Consider the following 21,857-nt stretch of genomic DNA (forward strand, 5'->3'; position numbering starts at 1 on the left):
AATTTTGCGAGCTCAAAAGTTACCTTGTTCTATGTTGGGATGAACCTGAGTCTTTTAATTTCTTTTTCTCTTAATGGTGAAAGACACTCAGTGAGCCCAAGATAGAGGATGTTTCTCTGCGATGTGGAAAGTAAACATCCAGGAACATAGTAGTTTGACAACTCTTATGCTGCTTCCTTTACAATGATTTCCACTTCTTGCCTGCTGACATAAATCCACTCCAATTAGTGGTAGAATTTACCCGTGGCTCGTTCCTGTCAGCAGTCATTACCCCAGTCAGTAGGCTCATGGGTTCTCTCTAGCTTTGTACTGAGAATTATGAGCTAGCCAAATGATTTTATAGGTGAATTGAACCTTCCTCTTTTTTTGGGTTAGGTTCCCCACCCTTTCACTTCCATAGGCAGATGTTGGATTTTTTTTTACCTTCTTGTGTGATTTATGAAGGCTGTTGGTATTATTTTTGCTGTAGAGGAAAAAGAAGGGGGAAAAAAAAGTAAATTACAAACACAAAGTAATTTAATTTATATGATAGAGCTTTAAAGGAAAAAAAAAAACCCCAAAAGAAAAGCTAGTGGCTAAAGAATTGTCAGTTGACTGACACCAATTAGTTATCTTGTGTGTAAGAGAAACAACCTTATCAGTGTACTTGGTTTAATACAAATCCCCTTGTCTTTGCCTTTCTAGGGATGGAGTATTTAGGACAACTGCATGACAACAGCAGTTAGAAAAAACCCAATCAAAACACCTCGGCCCCCCTTCCCCCTCAAAAAACAAAGGGCTGGCGACTCTGAGCATACTTCAGATGTTTCTACTGATTGCACACAAACCATGATCTGTAAAAGTATTCAGAATATCTCTCATTGATGCCACAAACATTGGTGTGGTCTTGGCATCTGGGCACTGCCAGGGGGCATTTCCATCAGCACAGCCTCCGATTCATCTATGCCCCCCCTCCACCCAATCCAAAATAAAACAAAGCCTCCTGGGGAGGTATGTGCCAGTGATCAAAAGAAGGCTCCATAATAAGAATTCTGTTTAGAGCTAATGAGACAGTAATTGTGGTTTAATTAAATACCAGCTGATTGCTATCCCTGCATATTTACTGGAGGCAATGGCAGCTGCTGAGCTACAGCCTGTGAATTACCAACTGGACCCAGGACTAGCCCAGGTGTCACAATTCTTATGATATATTTTATTTCTTTTTATTTTATTTAGGTGCAAGATAATTGGAGCATGGTGCTTTTCCACTGGTCTAGACATCATGTTGTTCGTGGGATTCTCGGCAACACTGAAGTGCTGGGATTTCCCTGAAGTGCTGGGAAGGCAGAGATCAATGGGAACTTCCCAACAGAATTGGCTCAAGGTCCCCTGGCATTCCTGTAAAATTAAAATTCAGTTGTGGGAGCATTGGAGAGCTGGGAAGTTATGGCTGCTTCTGTGGACTGGGCATGACTCTCTCCCAGTTTTCTTCTGTTTCCCCTGAAAGCCTTTCCTCAAATTCCAGCAAAGAGGAGTCCTGGGTTACTTGCTGGAAGTTGATGGAAGAAAGCAGCGGGAGGGATCCTGAGTCCCTTCCTAGGAAGAACAGGAAATAGGGTGGTTGGGTCCTGTGCCCCTTGTTGTGCAGAGGGATTCTCCAGGCTTTTCTAGTACCTTCACACCCTCTTTGTTATGCTACAAGACTAGACAAATCTCAGTTATTTCCTTCCCTTTTCATGTTCTCTCCATACCCTGAAATGCCGTATCATGGCCTTTTTGTTGCTGTGTAACTCCATGTACACGCTGCAGTCCACTCAGAGTTGTGCTCACCAGCAGCACTCGATGCCCAAGACCCAAGCCTACCACTACTGCCCTGACACCTCTCACTGATGGAGAAAGAGCTGTGTGTGGGCTAGAACAGGGAGAAGCAGTGATTGATTATTATTTTTCTTTTTTTTTTAAATTTCCTAGAAGTTTTCCCCATTTAGAGTTCCTTTAGACTAACGTGGAGTCCTGGCTTACATTTACCAGAGAGCGCCTGGGTCTACCTTGGGTGCTGTATGGTCTGAGGACTTTCACAGTCCCAGCGCCAGGGCAAATTCATCTTCTTCCCTCTGAGACATAGATAAATGTGAAATATTCCTCTATTGAATGAAGCCTTTGCTATTCTCTCTGCTGTTTTTCTGCCTCATTAAACAGAGACCATCGATTAAGCAACAGTGGCAGACCGGAAAAGGCAAAATGGCTTGGAAGTAATTGGCCTCTCTTGAATCTTGGAGGAAGAAGCCATAATCGTCTATAGCAGTGATGCATCTGTCTGTCTGCCATGCATTTCTGTATGCAAGGAAACATAAAACTGCTCAAAATTCAAGGACTTTTGCATTTCAGAATATATTTGAGAACAGGTCCTTGTCTGAGGAAAAATGTTGCTAAGTTACAGAGTGAAAATTTTGGAACAACGAAGTCTGTTTCTGGGGAAAAATGAGTCCTGTCTCTTCAAGCAGAGCTGATTTTCACAGTATAATAATGGGAAGTCTTATGCACATAGATGGGTTCTGGGCTGTTTCTTCCCTGCTTCTCAGCTGTGCTGTGTCTGAGCAGCACTGACCGGTGTACGACATTGTTGAGCCATTTTTAATCCTATCTGTTATAATATCAGTGCATGAAGAAAATCCTCCTTGGAACTGTGTCTGCATCAGAGCATGTTGATGGTGGATGGACAGATTGACTGATTCTTAATGTACTTGCAGTTGGAACCATTAGAAGGAGATTTTCTCTTAATGTGAAGGAGGGATGAGATTGTAGGAGGGCTCTTGTGGCACTGAAAACGTACGCTGTAATGGGAGGCCTTCAGTCTCTCCCTAAAAAGTGCTACATCAAGTGAGTGGTCTCACTCGGAGTTACTTGTGGAGGGCAAGTGAAGATGTAACTGATAGGGCAGGATACAAGGACCAGAATAAATGGGAAGATAGGGCCAGATTAGGGACAGCAGAGTTAGAAGATGGCCTGAAAGTGTCGTGAGAAGGAGAACAGAGTACTCTGTAAAATCTCAGATGTTTCAGGAAAAAAAAATTAAAAAGAAACATAATACATGGGAATTCAATGTTGGCTACATCTCATCAAACAACCTAGAAATCACAGACCCATACGTAGCTAGGCTGTATGCAGACATCACTGAGACTAGCTTTTTAGAGATGTGATAGTGCAGGCGTTGTAAACAGGTGCCTGGACACTGAAATCCATCAGTGTACACATGTCCCCTCTCCAGCTAGGGAAGGTACTGTACTCTCTGGTACTCGCTGGGGCTATTGGCCCTAACCAATGTGTTGATAGTGAGATTCAGATACAAACGTCCTCAAAAATAATCAGTGTTAGGTGAACAACAGTGGCACGGACTGAAAGGTGGATCTTGGTCATGCTGTTAGTAGCTACTGTTACAAAAAGCAGAGAAATAAACAGCCCCAAACCTGAGAACCTAAAATATGATAGATGATCTGCATCAGACAGGAAAGGCAGGCAAAAACAGACTCAAGAAACAGAGCAGTGATCTGGAGAGAAATGTAAGTAGTGTCTGAGTTGTGGGCACTGACAGCAAAAATATAAATGCTTGTAGAGTAGAAAAGAAGCTGCTTTGCAGAGGTGTGCAATCAATTACTGGAATAGGCGAGTAAGGAGGACTAGTTGAAACTACTTCACTGAAATGGCTTTTTGACAGTGTGCTGGATTTGTGGCTGAGCAGACGCCTTTGAGAAAAAGTGGCTGTTTTCCACAAAAAATCTTTTCTTTTTCATATTGAAAACTTGAACTCCTGAAAACCAAACATTTCATTTATGTCTTTTAACACTGGAAATTCTGCCAAGAAAACTCCCAGCTACTTTTCATGGCAACTCAAGGCAAAACATCTTATGCTATTTTTTTATTCTTTTCTTTTCTTTACTATTTTCTGTGAGAATGATGACCAGTGCCACTACTGACTCACAGTAAGCAGGATGAGCAAGTTACATCTCTGCATAGATTGCCTTCATTGTGCTAATGGACTGCTAGTGTGAGAAGGAAAAGAAAAAGATTATTTGTGGAACTAAAACTTCAACCATCAGAAAGACAGCCAGCTCAGATGTTCCCTGTCAAACTGACAAATTCTGTCTCAGATGTGAAGACCATTAAGGGCTACTGCAAAGTTTGACAGGGTAGCTCTCCATAAATCACTGGAAAGCAAATCCAGATAAAAACTCTGCACCGGCTTATTAGCGTCTCCTGGGACTGTGAAATCTGTGGAGTGGCACAGGTGGGAGGGAAAGGTGGCAGGGACCACAGGAAATAATCTAGTCCATCTCCTGCCCAAAGCAGGCTCAACATTGAATTCAGACCAGGTTGCTTAGGGCTGGCTCCAGCTGGATCTTGAAAACCTCCAAGACAGCACAATGCAAATGCAAGAGGGGATGTAATCCTGTGCAATGCCAGGGCTACTCCTCTCCAGCCATATGCTTCCTGCAAAGGAACAAATGCTTTGTCATTTGTGGGGTTCTTTTTAGAGGCCGTTGATGTCTCCCTAGAAAACATCACTTGGCAATTAGCCACTAAAGCAAAGCAGTAATACAAATGTTGGGTGTTAAAGCCAGGTCCTTTTAAAAAAATAAATTTAAGAGGAGACTGAGTGTAATGCAGAACCAGCTTGTCAGAATAAAACAGCAAGAAAAGGAGCTATTAACAAATGGGCAAACTCTGCCTATTGGTTGACCCTATGGAGCACGATAAAGCTGGAGAAGATTCACAGTATCTTTTCCAACAAAGGAAAAATTCCTGCCAAGATTCACAAAAGCTTTTTCAGCTTTAGCTGCCAAAAGTTGGTTTGTGGCAGGTGAAAGTAAATGAGTAACAGCTATGCGAAGACTGAAACCTCCCATCTTTGTATAAACAACTTTCTAGACCAGCAGCAAGCTTATAACCAACCTGTTGTCAGCAGCCTAGAGCCCTGTTATAGTCAATCAAGGGCTCAGCAGGCTATTAAGGAGATATGGGAACTATTTCAAATATTATAGTTTTGTTGGCTCCCGCAAAGAGATCTCAAAAGTACTTTTGACTGGACCTAACTATTATTTTCTGTTCACTTCCATCTGAAGTACGGGAATATAAATGAGCTCCAGTCAATCTGTGCTGGTCTATTGGGACTCTATACCCCAAAGTCTGATCAAATTAACTTGAAGCATTTTAGCACACAAGTGCACTTGGCTATCCTCATCTTAATTTCATATAAATTCAAGGACTGAATCATAATTCAGCAGACTAGAGCATCAAGAAAGCTAGAAAAAAAATATCTCTGGCTTTACCATTAACCAGTAAAAGCTGGTGGCTGCCCCTGAGATTCACAGTCCAATTCTGAGCCTCAGAAGAGACCTTTGTGTGAAGAAAAGGAAACCTAAAGGAAGCCCAAGTCCCTACAGAGCATCGGGGTGTGCAGGCCTGCCTCTGAACTCTGCGGGCAGGACATTGATTGAAGGAGGCAGACATGAAACAGTGACACTGTGCCCAAGATTGCCACTGGCCCTTCCTACCGGCTCTGGGAAGTCAGAGCAGCATGTGGACTCCGAGCTCTGCACGTCTGAGTCACAGCTGCTTAAATTTTGATGGTGCCACCAGGTTTTTCAATTCTGTTTAATCTTTTGGACAAAAGAGTTGTGGAGCCCCTCAGAGCTGGCGAATAGGGAGGCAAAGATCCTTTTCTCCTCTCTAGCCTGTTCTTCACCTCGATGCTGCTTGGTAGGATGCTGCATTCTGTCCTGGGAGCCCTCACTCACCACTGCAGCTCATAGTGATGCCACACTGCCACAGCAGTGGTATCGGTGCCTACTCATTGGGATGTCATTTACACTAGGTCACATTTAGACCTGTGCTGTCACCGTGGTATTGGTGTATTGCTATCAGCAGTATGGATCTGCATGGTAATGTGTCCTCTGGGAAGGACCTTTGCAATTTTTCTGTACCAGGCTGTGTGATACAAAAGATGAGAAGCAACAACATGTCAGTTCAGCCACCAGGTATCAAAATGACTGACAGCTTGGGGAGGCAAAGCTGTGACTATACAGACTTGTCCCTTGAGAGTGCTTTGATATGTAGTTCTGCTCCAGGCATTTGTTTAAGGAGTTGGCACCTAGATTTAGACTCCGGCATGGGACTGTGGTGGGGGAAAGGCCACCAGGAATGCACAGAGAGGAAAGGGATCCCTGGGTTAGCACAGATTTAGGGAGGGAGAAACTGCTTACAGGCAGGCTTTGTAACTGCCTGCAGTCTTGGGAGTATAAGCACATCAGAGGATGTTTGCCAGCACGTCCCTCCTCTGAGCATCTTTGCTATTCCCAGTCAGATTAGTTCAATTTACATGGCAAAATATTTCTAACCACCAGCAAGGTAAACTCATCCTGAGATCAGAAAAATAATAATAGTAACTCTTAGTCCTTATACAGCACTTTGGAGCCGTCAGAGCGCTGAACAAACATTAGCTAATGAATCAAGCTGTGCTGCTTCTCCTGCCCCATCTCTAGTAATAAATGCTCCAAGATTGGAAACTTGCTGACACATTTGTGCTGAGGGTGCCTGAGGCAGAGGGTACTGTGGCTTTAGAGCTGTGTTGCTTTTATGGTGCTGACAGGGGTAAAAATGGATCATCATGTCAGCAGATATGATCAGGATATGTGCAGGGTTCATCCTTCCTAGACTGGTGTAAACACAGATTAAATCTGCTGGAGGCTAAGGTGTTGTTACGGCTGCAGTTCTATCCATAGGAAGCAAAAGTGCTGGATAAAGTGCCAGCCTCGCAGTCCTGCGGCCAAAACCTGTTCACTCAGTGCCATTGGGATAAGCAGGGAAAAGCTCTGAGGGTTTTAAGCACAATTCTAGATGCATTTCCAACAACCAGGAGCAGAATTTGTCCATTTTCTATGTCATCCTTGTGGTTTTCAATGGGTTTGTGGCAGTTTCCCCATCACCACGGCAGGGCAGTACCACCAACTGCTTGCAGCAATATCTGAAGATCCTCCCTGCCTTTTGGGATGCTGTAGGTGTTGTCCTATTACTTCTCAGGCACTGTCTTGCCTTAAACACCTCTTCCTTTCCTCTTCCCAGCCTCTCCCTAAGAGAGACTAGATAGTTGCAATGCAAAATGGCAAGTATTAAACATCTTTATTCCTGTATTCAGTCATAGTGATTTTGGGGGATAGGATGCTGGTTTCAGAACTTCGCCCAAAACAGAGGCTAACATTTACTCTGAAAACCTGGGGCACAGCCCAGGAGAGAGAATGAAAAGGCAGAGCTGAATTGTAAATCCTTCTTTAATCTCATTAACTCAAGTGTTTTGTGGCTTGAATGACTCACTATATTTACAGCATGATTAAATGCTTGGATAAATAACAGCTATTAAATGGGCAGTATCTAGATGCTACTGAAATGAGATAACACATTGTTTTTTTTCCTCTCTTATCTTCATTTTTTTTCCCCCTACCAATTGCTGATATGTAGAAATAGCAGTGACAGGGCAAATTGCTGCATCTGTGACAGCTCTTTGCTACTGGAATGGATGAAGGGGAAAAAAAATACCCATGTATATACTCCAGACATGGTTTTCAGGCTCTTTCCAGGAACTGTAGTTCCCTAGGCTGCTGGACTGCACTGCAGAATTTACCTTTGTGGAAAGAAACCTCACGTGGCTGGGCAGGACTGCTACCTGTGTGCTCATACTGCTTGGCTTAAATGCTCCCATGATGTCTTTTAATATGAATGAATGATGTAGAGAAAGAGAAATACTGCTTAAGGTAATTATTATAATGTGTTCCCAGGGATTTAGCTGTGGGTTTGTAGCTGCATGTTATTTGAATTTTTAATTGGCACAAGAAAAGGGGGTGAGGGAAATGGAGGAAATGGTATTTTATTGGTGGGGGGAGACAGTTTCCCATCTGTTTTGCTTGAAAGGTTTGAAGCAAAGAACAAAACCTCTAATTTATAAAGAGTCAGGTTGGGAAAGCAGAGACATCTACCACCTCTATCCAGCTGCTTGTTTGGCAGTAGTCCAAGGGAACCAGGTCTGGACTGGTGGAGTCAAAGAGGATTGTACAGAGACAGACCTTCCCAAGGACCTGCGTACTGCACTGAAACCCACCAAACCTCCTCTGGCCTCAGATCCTGTCCCAAAAGTAGTCAGAGACGTTTTAGTGGAGGTAAACTGTTGGAGATAAATCCATTAGTATAGGACACAAACAGTAGAAAATCTTTACAGGTCCTTGCAGTCCCACTCTGTGAGAAGGGGACTGTGACCAAGAGGTTAACTCTGAAATGTGGGATGAAAGTGAGACTGAGCAATTCTGAAACATGAGAATGTTTCATTTAGGTATTCATGAACTGGGGTTTCTCATTATTTCCATTCAAAAGAGCTTTTCACTCTAAAAATTGTTCCAGTTTAATCAGGAAATAATAGGCTAAAAAAAATTTTTCTTAAGGGAATTCAAAGTTTTTGTTGAATCTGAAAAGGATTTATTTCTATTTTCAGTTTGCATTAAACAAAAAAAACCCCAAATGCTTATTTTCAGGTTGAGCAGAAGAAACAGCGTTCTTTTCTCTCTCCTTCTGTCTCTGTCTATCCATTTTGATATGGCTAATGAACTAAAATTGCCATTGCTCACGCAGCTCCATTCTGATGTGCCCTCTTCATCTGCACGTAAGGGAAAGGTCTTCTGAGCTAGACAGAGAGGTTGAACAGAGAAAAGCCTTTGGTGAGAACAGAAAGCACAAGAGGGCAGTGGCTGTGGAGGCAAGGCAGGAATCTGTAAGCCTGGGGTTTCTCTACTCCCTATCCTCATGCCGACAAGTTCTCTCCAACTCTCATATTGTTATAATGTCTGATTCTCTACGTTTGAGCCCTTGCTGTTTCTTTTGCACAAGCGACCCAGCCAGACAGTAGCCCTGAGGCAGCCTGCAGGTTGCAGGAGAGGCATGCTCAATGCTTTCTGCTGTCTGGCTACTTTCTGATGCTCCCTGGCAGCATGAAATATGCTGGCAGACCTGCCTAAATAAAGCTAGCCGGGAGTGCCGAGGTGGTGAGCAGCGGAGCACCTGCTGTCCAGGGGCTGGAGCGCCGGGAGGCTCTGAGCAGGGGAAGAAACCTGCTGTGGTAATGACTTGTTACTGAGTAGGTTTGTAGCAGAGCAGAGGGATCAGGGATTTCTCTGAGGGGTTCAGGGGTAAAAGGTAAGATGCCAACAAAGTAAAATTCCTGGGGATTTCCCAGACTCTGCAAGTGTCTGCAACCCACCATGAGAAAACCTGTCAGGAGGCTCATGGTGCCTAAGAATAGGATCATGTCACTTTTAGTAGTCTGTGTAACCAGCTTTTGGCAGGGCTTACGGCTCCCACCAACGTGTCTGTGTTAGAAGCCAACCCACCGGGATACCAGTTAGTAACCGCAGACATGGGGTTTTAAGCTTTTTTTATGCAAGTTGCACATGTTTTCAGTTCTGGAGATCTCCCATTTAACTCTTTCAAGGGTAGCCATCACACAGCCTGTAGCACGCAAGCAGTGTGTAGTTCAACCAATGCTGAGCTAACCCAGGTCAAACTGCAATGGGCAAACCTTTGGAAGTAATTAGCAGGGTAGACCTAATTGCATATTGAAGAGCAACGTATAACCAGTGTAAAACTGCATAAATATCCTGGGGTGTGCACATTTCTGTAGTTGCAAGGAACCAGTATATAGTTTTGTGCTAGTTTGTACGTCATGCAAGACTGGTGAGGTCCTTCAAGTGCAAGAACCATGGCATGAATCGTGCTGTGCTTCTATCTTGGCTCAGGCCCACAGACTTTATCAAGCATTCTCCATCATCACAACACTCTTGGCTGTTTTATTGTCCACTTGACTCCTGTTATGACCCCTGGAATCTGCTGATCAGTGCAGAAAAATCCACACCCATTACTAGGTTTTGAGGGGCCATTTCAACCCATTCCATCTCAGCCAAATGCACAACACCCACAGAATCCACTTGTATAAAATTTCCAGCTGGGGAAAGAGGAGATTTCTGAAAAGGCTGGCTACACACTTGCCCTACTTGTGAACTCTACAAGAAAGATGCTTTTAGAAGTCAAGAAATAGATATATGATGTTGACAGTTCTTCATCAGGGGAGACTTAGTAGAACTGGGTAGGGTTTCTGAAGCGTATTAGGAGGCCATTTTGCGTTGGCTGGCTGGTAAATATATCTCATGCACAGTGTTCATTTGCTCAGGAGCTGAGCAAGCTCTTAGTACTCAAAACTTTCACCTCTTGGTAAACAGCAGCAGCTGCCTCCTGGAGAGGGAAGCATGTCCCTTGCTCCGTACACTTCATTTTCCCCCTGAACACAGGAGCTTCCTTTATCTAAGGAACAGCCTTTATTCACATGTCTGTGCACTCCACCCTGGTGTCTCTGCAGCTGTTGAATTACAGCAAATGACAAGAAGCAGCAAGGTGAGGGAGCAAGAGGAGATTTAGAGAGACATAGTGCACGAGAGACCCAGAAAAGGTGCTGTGTAGCTTTTTTTCTCCTGCTATGGGCCAGGACTAACAGAATTGCATGGAGAAGCTCAGCATGGGGGAGGAAGAGAGAGATGGCAGCAAGCCTAGAGAAAAACCTGAGACAGGGAGAGAAGCCAGGACACTGGTGCTGTCTAGAAAGGAAAGGACGTAGACAGCTGTCCATGTTCCTGACCAGTCCCATCAGCCTTGTCCTACTTTGAAGGGTATTTAAGCCTCAGCAGGCAGAAAGAGGTGTCTCATAATGAGAGCATTTCCTTGGGAGCTCCTATGCTCTGGCTTTATAGCAGTGATGTGTGACAGTGACTATTCTTTACTGAAGCCTCGAGGATCCCGATGAGGGCAAAGGTGGTTTTTATCCCTGGCACCTCTGAGACGCTCTCTGTAATCAGGAGGGCTGGACAGTACCTGGAATCCTGCTGCCTAAATCTGAGGCTGTGAAAGGGAGTGAGAGCTCAGCAAGGAGCTTCCTGGTGATTCTCTGTTATACTTGAGAAACAAACACTGCCCGGCCCTGCTCTGTGCAGATCAGCTGTGCTGAAAGAGGCCTAAGAGTTCAGCCCTGAACAGGCCTTGTGTGATGGTTGTCAGCTTTAATGCAATCAGGGCCCATGAACACAGCTGCCCATATCCTCATGCTGCTTAATAACCAGCCACTGCAGCCTGGGCAGGAAAGTAGCTCTTTGGCACTGGTGCATACAGCAAAACCCCCATCCTGCAGTTGCAGTGAGAAAAAGGAGGCTGTTTTTCTTGAGAGATTTAACTCACTGAGCAATTATTCATTTTGGTGGCTTTACTGCAAAGCTTGCTTTGTCTCTGCTCAGGTTTTAGCTGAGAGAAGCTTGAATAATTTAGAGCCAAGAGTTTTGGGGTTATTTCTATTTAATCTCTCATTTTCCTCTTCCTTTCTCTCCCACCCCATTGCAGTCATATATCTTTTAACTCAATTTGTCTTTTCTTTTGTTGGAATGATCTTGCTTTCATTGGGAGAAAAATCTGCTACTTTGGGTGGAATTCATCTCTTTTAACTGTAGTTACCTGAAGGCAATGGGAGAGAGCAGCAGCAGCCTCCAAATTAATCCTGTCTCTACTGAACTTCTAACTCCAACATCAGTGTTATTCTCTTCACAGATGTGTAGATGAGGTCCTTCTTAAACCTGTAGACCTTGCAAAGATATAGGAGGAAGACACATGGTAAATTGCATTACAGAAGAGCCTCAGCCCCGTTCCCAGGCCAGGCAATGCCAGGAGGAAGAGGAAGAGGGACAGCAGATAGCTACCCATTTTGCCCAGAGGATGCAGTGAGATAAGGAAGAGCATTTCTCTGAGCTGTTGGCTAACTGTCCTTCTCTCTACTCCTTTCCATGCTAAATGGGGGAGGTCTGGGATAGAGCTCTGCCTGCTTCCGTCATCAGCGTCTCTCCTTCAGCAGCAGGGCAGTAGGGATGGCAGCAAACAGCAGTTCCCTCAAGCAGGGAGCATGGTATTGAAAAGTGGGTAGTATGAATGCTCTCTGCTAGGCACAGTTGTGGAATGGAACTGCTACTGGCAAAGTACTTGCTTTAGCATGGTGGCAGAGGGCTGTGCTGTTCAGTTCCGAGAGCAGTAAATTTCATTACTCCAAGCTAGTGTGAGAGGAAGGATCTCAGCCTCCAAAACTGGCCGAATTATTTGCTGAGAAGGATCAGTCATTTTTCCAAAGAGACCATAGGAAGCAAAGACTGGATTGGTCTCTGCAACTGTTCAGCCCAGCCATGCACACAGCTGCCTGAGTGCCAAGTATCAGGATCTCTGCATGTGTAGAGCTAAGCACCTTCTTTCTGGCTATGCACTGCTGTGCCCTGGCTGCTTATTCACACTCCAGGAGCAGTTGTATAATAAGGCTGCAGTACGTAACGTCCTTGTTGTAACGTACCTGGTGCATCTTTGGGATGAAAAGTGCTAGGTAAATGTAAGTCTCGTTCCTAGCTTGCTGTAGACTTGTCACTACATGAATGTAGATTGTGCAGACAGTCCTATCAGAAGATGTTTAGGTTTCAACCACAAGTTTTGAGCTTTTAATCAGACTCTGAGTACAGATATGCAGTGGCAATTGATTAAATTACTCCTGCTTATCAGCTGAACCAGAGGAAGTGACCCCATAGATTTCACTTTAACTGCAAGCCAAACTGCATTAGCTTGTTCCAGTGATCAATTTGTCTTCTTGCTCAAAAGTTGGCATTTCATTGCTTGTGTGATGGGTCACTTTGGCAGACTCTGGGATCAGAATCTGTTGCGTATAAAGGGGGGACTGATAATGAAAGCTCTTTCATTTTAGCTTATTGATGTTTTGTCTACCCCAAACCATTTGCATTCCTTCCCCAAATGTAGAGCTGCGGATGCTGAGTGCCTTTTTTTGAGGTTTGGTATGTCCGTTCCTTTGGGGTATGTCCATGAAGGTATGTCCGAGTTTGAGTTCACCCTAACCCAAAAATGTGAATGTTGCCAGTTTGCTGGAGCACTGCAGCTCAGCCCAAGTGGCTGCCTTAGCTCTTGTTTTTTGTCCTTATTGAACCCAGCTGGATTTATCTCATAAACAGTTTTTGGTCAGGAAATACAATTTGCAACATTTGCAGTAACACAAGTTTTTACTTGCTGTAAGAAGTATAAACAGCTATCATATTTCTTAATACTTCTTACACTGTACTACATTAATTTGACTGCTCCTATGTGTTTGCTTTAATATTTAAAACAGATGTTTCCCTGACAAAATACACTTAGCTATTGGGAAATTTCCTGCCAAGATTTGGGGTTTGAAACTTGGTGACACGTACTTCCTAACCCAAGTTGCTTGCTAGCAGTTGCAAGTAAAGCAATTTGTTACTTCTGCAGACCTCTGAGTACACCAGATTTTGGAGCTTATTTGAAAATAAAATTAAGCAAAAAGTCTCTTCTAGCAAAATTCAGGGTTATAGTCTTCATTACTAAGTTGCAAAGGAAACATAAGTTGTATAAACTTGGGTATAACCTACCTGCAGTCTCTCCCAGGTCCTTACCAAGTGTTCCTCTCACCCCTTTCAAGGGTGGAAATCTTGAAGGAACTTGCTCAGCAGCACTTTACCTCTTGAGCAACATCTTCTTTTACTGCCTCATTTTTGCCTGCTGGCCACTCCAGTTATACCTGGAGGTTATCTAAATGCTGCTGCATGCAAATGGATATTCAAAGCGCTTCTGTAGGACAACCTTCCCTCCTTCTCTGCTGCTTAAGGAAGACTTATTGCATGGTTGCTTTGACCTCTCCTTGTCTGTGAGAATGCACATAAAACAATGCTAATTTGCCTGGAAGTGATTCACGTCAATACAAAAATATCCTTCAATACGGGTATTTCCCTCTTTAGATTTATCCTTCTGCTTAGGAAGTAAATTGAAATAGCTTTATGACTCCATCCTATAACAAAAAATTTTATTGGCTTTATAAGACCTTGCAAATCACAAACTGAATGCATTTTATGACACAACAAGCTCTGTCCCAATGTTTTTCAGAGCCTGGAAATATAGATATGACTGACTTGGCATGTTTTGATCATAAGTTTTCAGACTGGGGGACTCAAGCTATCAGTTTTAATAATATGTTCTTTCACCGAAATGAAAACACTTCACTTTATCACGGAATATATTGATATTTGCCTGTTTGGGAAAGTTGATTCTGTAAAACTTCTAAAACTGGATTGCTGGTCTTTTACTTGAAATTAAATTATTCTAAAGGTCAGAATTTCCCAAAGAATGTAAATGAAATAATCCAGTGGACTCAAGTCTTTATGCTGCTTCTGAAAATAAGAGAAATCTGATAGGAAATATTTGACCTAAAGTATTGAAAAGACTATCTTGGTAACCTGGAAAAAGTTCAATTTCCAGTTAAAAAGTTGACATAAATCATGCTTTTCACCAACACCTCAGTGCTGATAAATGTTATTTTCTTATATGTAAGCATTTCAATGTCTTCCTTACCCATGCCAAGGAAATCTTAATTTTCCTTCAGATAAGAGAACAAGAAGCTTATATTTCAGTTCTGACTTCGAGCTTGTTTTAAGCTCCAAAATAGAGCTGGGACTGGATAAGTTTTTAACTAACCCTGATATGAGAGTTGAAAATGGGAATAAATCTGCTGCCCAGGATGAAACAACCCCATTGAGAGTTTCTTCCTAGGTAGTTTAATTAAAAGATTAGATTATAGAGTGCATTGATACATTGGAGAGCAGTTTGCTATAGCATATTTAAACTCATGGCTGGAAGATAACAGGCATGCACATAAAAAATCTAAAGACAATTTGTGAACAGAAATGTTGCTGCATGACATATAAGTGCACGCTTCCCAAGACCATCCTCGTTGTTACCTGTCAGTCCCATAAGAGATGTTCAGGAAGGAAAAGGCAAAGGCTGTGCAAGGGAGGGATTGAGCCTGCAGATTGAGACACCTGAGCATGGCTGCTTACATGGAAAACAAACCTCCAGGACTGCTCTGGCGGCTTCCCCAGCTTGGTCCAGTTCGCTACAGTTGTTTGTACGCTGCACAAGAGCCTTCTGGGCAGCATGCACAGAGCCTGTGTGCCATTGGGAAGGAGCAATACTGTTCGGTGTTCCCTTCACTACCCTTAATTTCAGACCCTTATGTCTGATCCAGTTGTATTTGTCTCATCTGATCAGCTGGTTTCTGGTTTTCTTGGTGCTAGTGATACTTTTCTTCTTTGGAAGTGTTTACTGAAACTGAAGAAGGAAAGTACTGAATAGAAAATGGAAGTGGCATTTATTTGAAATATTTGGGTTAGCTTGAAAAACGAATGTGCACTCACCTTTCTATGAACCATAACAATAAAGTGTGGCACTGCAGCAGGCTGGATTGTACATTGCTTATGTAGAGTGGCAGCGACCTTCAGTCCTCGATCTGGTGTGCAGAAGTGTTCAATTAATGTCACTACCCTAAGGAGTACAGAGGCCATTCTTGCCCTCATTCCTTCTGATTTCCCCTCCTACTGTCCTTTACCCCTAATGGAAAGGAGAGGATGGGTAAGGAGGATAGGAATGAGATTTTTATATAGACAAACTTTTAGGAAAGGAAAAGAGCAGAAAACTGGTGCAAGAACAAGTTCCTGGAACACACGAGTGGAAATGCTTTGGGACACAGAGAGGCAGAAGCAAGCCAAGAGAAAGCTGGATTCTCACCCACAGAAGAAGGAACTGGTGAGGGTGAAGATGGAGGACAGCTGGGGTGAGAGTGAGCGTGATTCTTATAAGGGGGAGAAGGAAGAACAATGGAATAATAATAACTTTAAATGAACTCAGAAACAGGAGAATGAGATCTCATGGGAAGCACATCCAGGGGGAAAGAAACTAAGAAGAGGGCTAGGTATTTTTCATTTGATAGCAGGACTATGAACACAAATCATCTCAATTTAGAGGAAGAATTGAAGGTTCAATAAAAGGCAGCTCGACAAAATATAAGCTTTCCATTGATTTCTTCTTTCCTTACTGTGTTTGCAGAAATTAGAAAGTAGGTTAGATGAGAAAAGCTGGACTTTAAGAATAGTCAATGTGCGGAGGGACGCAATCAGAACAGGCAGCAGTAAATAAGACACAGGAGGTGAGAGAAATCCCAGGTTAAATGAAATCATACAATGAGTACTATGAGAGGCCATGGAAAAACCTTTCACAGATGAGCCCCACAATGCTGAAGAGGCGCTCACTAAAATGCTTTCTGTGAGGAAGTGGTTGGTGTAACTCACATGGCAACAAAGCCCAGACCAAGGAGAGATCAGAGAAGAAACCATTTAGGTCAAACCAGTTGCTCCCAAGGAAATTCATCAGGAGATGAGGAGGAGAGGGTTAATTTCTGCAGGATGAAGATGTGCTGGAGAACTCAAAGGGACCCATGCAGCCTGACACCAGTTTTCCTGCATGGGCAACAACCAGTTTAAGAGCCCCCCGCCCTGGCCTTGCATCTGTACTTCCACACTGAGATTCTTTCTTTGTTCCACTGTCCTGATAACACTGGTTGGCACTGAAATTCTGCCAATTTTTTATTAAATCCAAAACCTTTTCATTTACCCAGTTTACAGGGGCAAGCTGTGTGGTGCAAAAGGCTAGAGAACAACGTTTGATGGGGACAGAGAAGCAGAAGTGAGCAGTTAGTAGAAGGAGAAGTTAGCTGAACTTGGGGTCCTTTCTTAAACGGCTTTCTTTTTGAAGGAGGAGACAGGGGTTTCAGCTTGACCTCAATATCTGGAAAATACTGAATAAATAACCTGAACTGTTTGTTGAGCATGTGAAAGATAGCAAGAAGATGAGTTTCAGCCAACCTGGATTAGAAAAACATAAATCATGTCAAATAAATTTAATTTAGTCCTAAAATAGAGAAAAGCCTTTTGGATAGTAGAAAAGCAGATGTCATGGGAGGCAATGTACTTAAGTGCAAGAAATATGACATTTTCATAAGCATGTTAGAGAAAGCTAGTCTAGATAAAACTACAGTAGGGTGGGCCAGAGGAGGTTTGAAGAATTAATTGAGTCAGGTTTCATTAGGAGTTGTCCTTTGTCCAGTTCTGCGCAGTACTTCCATTAACTATCTGAACCATGTGATAGTGGATGCATTTACTACATTTTCAGAAGGCTGGGAAGAACACTGTGTGTATGATCTTGACAAATAGCATGCTGTGGAATGATTTCATGAGAATACAAATATACAGCAACTACTGCTAGGCAAAATAGCCAGCACTCATCAGGTGCACAAAGGTGTATTTAGGAATACAGACTTGGGATAAGATGGGGGAGCAGCTGAGTTTACAACAGATATTAAAGAAAAGCTCAGGAGGGATGTATGACAGTCCTTCAGGCATATGAAAAACTGGTTCAAAGGGGTTTTCCACACCACCAAAGGTTCATTTCAAAATTGAGAGGAGTTCAAGGAACCCCAACAGAACTGACCATTTCAGAGGTGCAAGCTGAAAAGACCTTGCAAAAAATCTTAAACAAGAATACAGCAAATAATGAATACTGCAGTGGGAACACTGTGCATGTGCACGGTCCAATAGCTGTACACCTAATGGGAAGAGAGGAATGTTAACACCTAGCATTTCTAGGCAATGCCAACAATTAAGGCAACTGCTGGGGTTATATCTTAATCTTATATGGCTTAAGTTACAAGCATGCAAGAGTCTTCCTACACCTCTGGGTAGAGACCCCGATATCAAGAGAAAGTCTGTGTCAGAGGAACAGCATCTCTGGGCAGAGACTAATGTAATTTGACTGCTGATTACAGCTACAGAAATGCCAGTTTAGCAAGCAATGCATCAACTTCACTACCATGCCACGCACCAGTTTCACTGCCTTCTCACCACCTAATTGTGTATCCTGTAGTTAATGGAGATCAAACTGCTCTGTGTCAAAAGTTCAGTTTCCAACAATTTCTTGCATAAATCACCTTCTTTATTCTACCTTCCTTACATGTAATTCTTGGTGTATATCATAGCCTAACTAATCTAAAAAGATTTTTATAGTCTTCTTGTGGTCTTCAATGGAAAAAATATCTTCTCCATGCCCCTGCTACATAGGACAACCTGTAGCGGAACAAAATTGCAGCAAGATTCAGCTTAGACGCTAGTGAAATCTTTCTAATGCTATGAGTAATGGTGCACTGAAATGGATTACTTGACGAATTTTCTCATCGTTAAAATGGCAAATTGGTTTTGCCCTTAATGCCTTTCTGCAGACAGGCAGCTGGCTTCCAGTTCGGTTTAGTGCAGGCTGTCAGAAGTTGTAAACATACATTGCTCTCTCCACTGGAGACTACTTTTGGTACTTGTTTCCATCTCTTTTTGAAAAAGCCATTCAGGCTAAGAGGGTCTATTGTTTGTATAGTGGAGCAGTTATGCTAATAATAATGTAGAGTTGTGCTTTAATATTAATTTTAGTGACTTTGGATACGACAGCAATTTGAATGTATGAATGACTAAAAAAGGCAAAATGTTTATAGAAGTACATAAAACTAATGTTATGCACTCCATTTTACAAGTAGCTTGAAATGGGTTTTTAATAAGCATTTAAAATGATGTATTCATGTCTGTATAAAATGTCATATCTCATCTTAGGAAAACTGATTTTAAATAGCTCTTGTAATTAACTATTTATTTATTATTATTAAATTATTTACAATGGTATATTATTGGAAGCGTTAAATGCTTTTGTATCGCAGAGCCTGCCCACTGTTCTTATGGTTGGTTATTCTTTATATTGTATGCTGTGGCTGTGCTAAGACAGAATCTATTAGAGAAGAAGGACTGGGCATTCTCTGTGCTGGCAGTTCATATTCTTCCTTTGCTTCTTGTTAGCATCTGTTGCCTTTGTTTAGGATGAAATCTATTGATTGTGGTCACAGATCCTTGCCTAGCCATGCTGTTGGCTGCCATGAAACCCTGAGGTGATGGGGTGTTCTTTTTTCAGTAAGACCTAAAAATGATGACATTTCCAAACCTTCCGTCGGATTCTGTTTCTGGTAGGTCCAAAGCAGGTTTAAACCCATGGATTAAATTCAGATAGTAAGGTGGATTTTGCAAAACTTGAAAGAAGATAGGCCTGGAAGAGGTCTCTAGAGGTCATTTAATCTAATTTACTTTGCTCTAAATTCACGTTATCTCTACCCAAAGCATGTCTATATTGTTAAACTCCAGTGGTAGTGATTCCACAGCCTCCCCAAGCAACGCATGCTGGTGCTTCCTATCCTTAGCATTAGATTGAAGGTTTGATTCAGTGTTTAAGCTAAACCTCCTTATGCAAGACCTTGGTCAGCCTTTGCAGACTCTTGGGAAGGGAGCACCAGAGATCCTGCAAACCGTTTTCAAAGCTGTGCTCTTGTCACTTTGAGATTGAGGAATTTGAGTCCTATTAGTAGCTGGCACAAGCGTAGAGTTTGGTGCTTGCTAGGAGGGTCTGAGCAGCCATCAGCAGAGCCACAACCCTTCAGCACCTGTTCTCTTGCTGTGGTTTTTCTTTGGGGGTTGGATAAAGGTGAAAGATAAGCATGCACATTTCCCATGAAAGGATTTATAGCAGCAGCAAAGGATATTAATTGATATCCAGTCATTTAAAAGATCTTAAAATCAAGTCTCAATAGTTGTCTCTGTTATCAGGTGGGTGATGGCATTAGCATCAGTTCCCTGATGACACGCTGAAAACGTATCCCCCAAGGAATCCACACAAGGTGAGCTAGAGTAGGAGTTTGACTTTCCAGCTCTATTTCCGCTGGGAAGGGGAATGAATTTGTTTTGTTTCCATCTCTTTGTGTTTTGTAGTCACAAAATAAGCACAATAAACATAAGAGAGGTCCCTGAGCTAGGGCTTTAGAGCCACACTGAGGAAGATGAAAAGCTTCTTGGACAGGTAGTTTTGGCTTCTTATAATGCTCACGTTCTTATGTCTCTTTGCTATGCTTAGACTGTGCATTTACTCTGGTGGTTTTTATTTATGTATTTAAGAATTCCTACTGGCACAACATAAACTCCTAATGAGCAATATCTTTTGAAGCTTGGAGGTCCAGTCAGTCCTTAAGTTTAGACCTTGGCTAGCATGGGGATTTCCATCCCGTAGCAAGTCAGAGGGAAAGTGCTGAGCTGTACAGATTGTTCCCTAGCATCGAGGGTCAGATCCCCAGCTGCTATGCCAACAACAGTATAGCAACAACAGTTGCTACTAACTCTACAAATGGAGCTGTACTTCCACATTCCACGCTGACACAGGAGGGACAGCAGGCATGGTATATGTACGGCAGTGAAGCAATGGACATACTGGCCCATCTACTGACTATACCATGACTTCATGCACCTGGTGCGGGTTGTCCAATGTGTTCTTGCCATCACCTCTTCACATGTCCTACCTGACTTGCAAAGAAACCTTTCTAATTCTAATAATCAGTGTTTCGTCTCTTGATGTTTTCTAACTAAATTGCACCATCTAGGGTTAGCAAGAGAACTGCAGAACTATATTCCTCTACAACTGATTTTGGAGGAGACAAAAGGAAAGGAGATGCAAGAAACCTGCCTGGAGAAAAAAATGCTGGAAACTGAAGGACTGAAGTTTAAGGAAGACATTTGCACCTGGAGATTCAAGGCCAAGTAGCTATGAATGCCGGGGCAAACTGTGAACCAGCGTCAGGTTTAACTGATCACAGGGCTATGCCTGATCTCTGCAATAACTAAACCAATTACGTATACATGCGCAGCATTCCCTTACTTGCCCCTGCAGTTTCTCCTTGCCCTTTAGGCTTTCTAATCCACGGCGCTCCTGAGGCACCCACATCAGCAAAGCCCTCTACTCGCACATGCACTGCCAGGCACGTGATGCAAAACTGAGCATCTCCTACTGAGAGCATAGTCAGTTTTTCCACTCATCTGTGACAGGCCCTCATCCCTTGTGTGTGCATTATTCCTCTTTCCCTTATACACTGCAGCAAGAGGCAGGGAATGAATCTGCAGGTGCTTGGTGAGAACGCTTGTTCTTCCTGGTGTTTGTGTTTGAATGAGATTTTTTGTTTAATCAGCAGAATCTCCAGTTGGAGCATCTCCTGTCATGCTGGCAGGCTGCTTTGATCTGCAGGCAAGGTTGATGGGAACTGATCTAAGCTGAGCTGGCAGACACCAACTCTTGCTGAGATACACCCCGTCCTTCCCCAGTTTGAGCCAGAGGGAAATGGGAGCCAAAGGCACCAAGTGCACTGAGGTCACAGGGTTGAACTCCGTAGGAGAAGGTTCAGACACAAAGCAAGACATACCACTTCAGCCTGCATGTTTCTTTTTCTTTCCTTTTTTTTCCAAGACCATTGTGTCACTCTGTTAGGAACTAAGAAGCTGCACCTCCTAGATCCCTGTTGCTGTCTCAGTCAGGGCTGCACCATGTCCTTGGAGAAGGGGCCAGTGGTTGGCTCCTGCAGGTTTCTGGGTGCTCTGCTCTGCTCTGGGATCAATACCTGCTTTCCCACTCGCACATCTAGCTGATGAAACGTTTTTTAAAGCAAGGATTTAAATCTGTATCTCCTTGTAGTGCATGCACTGACCAGTAATATATTGGATTTCCAACTGAGGAACCATTTGAGCATCCCTGAAGTGATGGAGATCTCTGGGGTGAGAGGTTGTTCTCCTGTGTTCACCGTCCCGGCTTAATTCAGCTCTTCCTGCCTCAGTGTTTGAACTACTGTTGTGGTTTAACCGCAGCCGGCAACTAAGCCCCCCCCAGCCGCTCGCTCACTCCCCCCCCAGTGGGATGGAGGAGAGAATTGGAAAAAAATCAGTAAAAGTGAGAACACT

At 43.1% G+C, this 21,857-nt stretch overlaps 1 protein-coding gene and 1 long non-coding RNA gene across 3 annotated transcripts in view; both read left to right on the forward strand.

Moving 5' to 3' along the window:
• ASIC2 (acid sensing ion channel subunit 2) overlaps positions 1-21,857 on the forward strand; it is a 515,886-nt gene that overhangs the window by 174,589 nt on the left and 319,440 nt on the right. The window lies entirely within an intron of this gene.
• LOC140662328 (uncharacterized) overlaps positions 1-21,857 on the forward strand; it is a 116,017-nt gene that overhangs the window by 25,089 nt on the left and 69,071 nt on the right. The window lies entirely within an intron of this gene.

This window comes from Ciconia boyciana, chromosome 22 (assembly GCF_034638445.1).
Source record: "Ciconia boyciana chromosome 22, ASM3463844v1, whole genome shotgun sequence".
In the NCBI taxonomy this organism is placed as follows: Eukaryota; Metazoa; Chordata; class Aves; order Ciconiiformes; family Ciconiidae; genus Ciconia; species Ciconia boyciana.